Source organism: Apostichopus japonicus, chromosome 15, assembly GCF_037975245.1.
Source record: "Apostichopus japonicus isolate 1M-3 chromosome 15, ASM3797524v1, whole genome shotgun sequence".
In the NCBI taxonomy this organism is placed as follows: Eukaryota; Metazoa; Echinodermata; class Holothuroidea; order Aspidochirotida; family Stichopodidae; genus Apostichopus; species Apostichopus japonicus.
This window is the reverse complement of record NC_092575.1, coordinates 20,314,676-20,317,907: the sequence shown is the minus strand read 5'-3', so window position 1 is coordinate 20,317,907 and position 3,232 is coordinate 20,314,676.

Genomic DNA, 3,232 nt, shown 5'->3' with positions numbered 1-3,232 from the left:
CTACAACGGATACAGATTTTATCAAGCATTTTGCATATTTTACTTAATATTTCTGAACATTGTATTAATATCTACAATTCTAAAGCAAGTCATCACTAACAAATACAGCTCCATTTTACATCCATCCCCTAAACGTGTCCCCTCCCTCAGTCCCGTTTCTTTGCCTCGCCCCCTCGTCCCCTCGCCCCCTCGTCCCCTCGTCCCCTCGTCCCCTCGTCCCCTCGTCCCCTCGTCCCCTCGTCCCCTCGTCCCCTCGTCCCCTCCTCCCCTCCTCCCCTTATCCCCCATTACTAGCCCCTGTTCCTGCCGTCCTTGTTACCGAATATCCTCACCGTTTACTCTGTCGCGAGGGCCTTTCTCGTGTATCTATAGGCTATGTTTACTTTAGGGAAAGGGAAGGGTATTTCTTTATATAAATCGGAAACGGAGGTAACCCATGTGAGGTGTGTATTTGTTTGTTTTTGAATGCGTGTAAAAAGATAAGCTCTGAGTTTCACTTAATCTAATATAAACATGATATTCACACTGCTCATACTGTCCATAATACGAGTGCTTTGTAGCGGGATATAAGGGCCTACAATTATTCTTTATATTAGTTTATAATTTGATAGTCACTGTATTCTTTTTTTGTGCAACAATCATTGAAATATTTTAAAATGCTTAAAAGTGTACGACCATGTGTCAGAGTAACGAAACATGGTTGGTTACCCCTGTACTGGTTTCTCTATAGCTGTTTTTTTTTCTTGTCGTGAGGGAAATGTTTCTATCACACCCGCGTTGCTAGCTTAAAAGGTGGTCACATGTACTTTGGATAGGTTGACACAATTTCGTATATGTGGTGATTTTGTGCAATTTATTCGTTCTGTAAAGTGCAAATACCAAACAACTTGATCCTTTTGTACTTTTCTGAAGAATCGTTAAAGAGACTAGGCTTACATAATGAATTCCAAACTACTGACTCATGCTTAAGTGACCACGATGCCCAGTGGTGTGAGCGAAGGGGGGGGGGGACCTACATCGCCAGGTTTTTATCTGGTGGATAGGCCCTCGAGCCACCCCCATCCCGAGAGTCAGCTACAACGAACCACGGACCACAACCCTCCTTAAGTCCTGATTCTGCCACTATACCTTCCATAAAGGTTCCTTCCCATATGTACTTTCACTGCACAATGCTTTACAAATCATATAAACCACCCATTCTATTTGTCATGTAGATTAGGAATTTATATTATTTTTATATATTTTTTTATGACAATTCATAGTTGTGATAGAACCATACGATCCACTTGCAGAGGTGTCGAGAACAATGTTGGGTCTCGAAAGACAATTACATCCAATAGTTGACCCCGGGCGCCCGACCGTCTGTATCCCCGTCCATTCACCCCTCCCCCTGACCCCGATCCCCTCTCGTCCGGCCTGCTCACCTAATTCGCATAAAGTTCAGCAGGGCAACTTTTCAACGAGTTTTTGTACGATCAAGTGAAATAATTGTTGCCCACTACTACAACAGTCCCTTTAAATATTGACTTTTTAATTAAGCATGTAATATGGAGTACTTCGACGATGCACGAGCAAGCATTATCCTATTATTTTAGATGAGGCGTAGTAATCTTTGCACTCACCCCGACGCAATGTCGCAAGATGCAATTTGTAAGTATTTTGGATAACTGATTTCTCATCAAAAAGTAGCATTAGGGGTACTTCGTGTGCAAACTCACGGTAAATTATCGTTGTTCACTTCAGTTCAATCGTGCGAAAAATGTGTGTTTGACTCATAAACTTGACTAATATAAAGCCTAACTTTTCGGGGAAATCCGAAACGATTTTGCTGCCTAGCGATACATTTGTAAACAGATCGCTCCATGGATGTAACATGACATATAAGTTTAAATAGCGGTGCATAAGAAAACATCGGTAAAAAATGTAATTAATGAAACCCTTGAGAAATATGTCCAAGGTGTACATTGCAATGGTCAGAGTAATGTTTGTGGTCGATTTTGATGCCCATCAGCCTTTGATCCGCCCCTTAATGTATACAGGGGTGATACTATTGTGGTTCATCATATGTGTGCCATGTAGAGTAAAACTCTTTCGAATACAGATGTGTATAGAGCTTAGATCGAGCATAATCAATAGCAGCGTTTCATCAGTCTGGAATGTTTGATAGCATAAAAAAAAGGCCGTGGCTATTCTTACAACTAGTTTTAACAATTATTTATAAACTATTCTTACGACATCGGCGAATTCATGCTCAGTAAAGTAAATAAAGCAACTGCGCATGTAATAGGGGTAACCCTAACCCTAACCCTGAACCCTAATCCTAACCCCTAACCCTAACCGGAAATTATTGTTACTCCTGGTCGTAAAAATAGTACTCCTGGTCCTAAAAATAGCAACTGCGCATGCGTATTCGGAAATTATTGTTACAACTATAGTTGTAAGAATAGCCACTTTGATAAAAAAATCAACAATAGCTTTCAGTGACTCAACACGTATATAATTTATATTCAGTCTAGACGTCCTCAAAATGTGAGTAATCAATCGACTCAGATTTCTAGAATAGGTTTTACTGTAAAACTCGTCTCTTCTAAAGTAAATATCGGCGACGAACTCGTGCCATATGGCTATCGTTAGGAATGCTGATTTATTCTTCATGTGTTTCCCCAATACAGGGGAAGGTTTACCCATTGTGACGTCAGAAATCATCACGTGCAAAACTCTTAAGTTCAGCGCGTACCGCTTATACAATAAGCGCGATAGAAAATTCCACTTAAAATTAACAATCCATCTTAAATCCACGGATGTGAATCTTTCTCGAGAAAAACGAAGAAACCGCCAGAATGTTTGCTTTGTATTAAATTATCCGTCATGAAGTGATTCGTATCTTGCAAGACCAGAGCAGATGTTATGCTGTCATAATAATCAGAGATCGTGCAAACTAAGAAGTTAAGATCCAGCTAAAACTGCAGGCTCCACGGAGTCCCACGCTGACTCTACAGGAAGACATAACCGATAAGATAAACTGTCATTTCCACCGAATAACCTTACAGGGCCATCTTGACATCTAAAACAGGGTAGATTTCATGATGAATTTTGTTGCATTTTATTCCATTTTCTTGTGTCACGAAGTGGAACGGTACCGTGCTGTACAACACGTCATTGAGGTGATTTATGAGTTAATTTGTCTTACAAGTATTTAACGTATATTAATCACCAATTCAAGAAAGCTGTT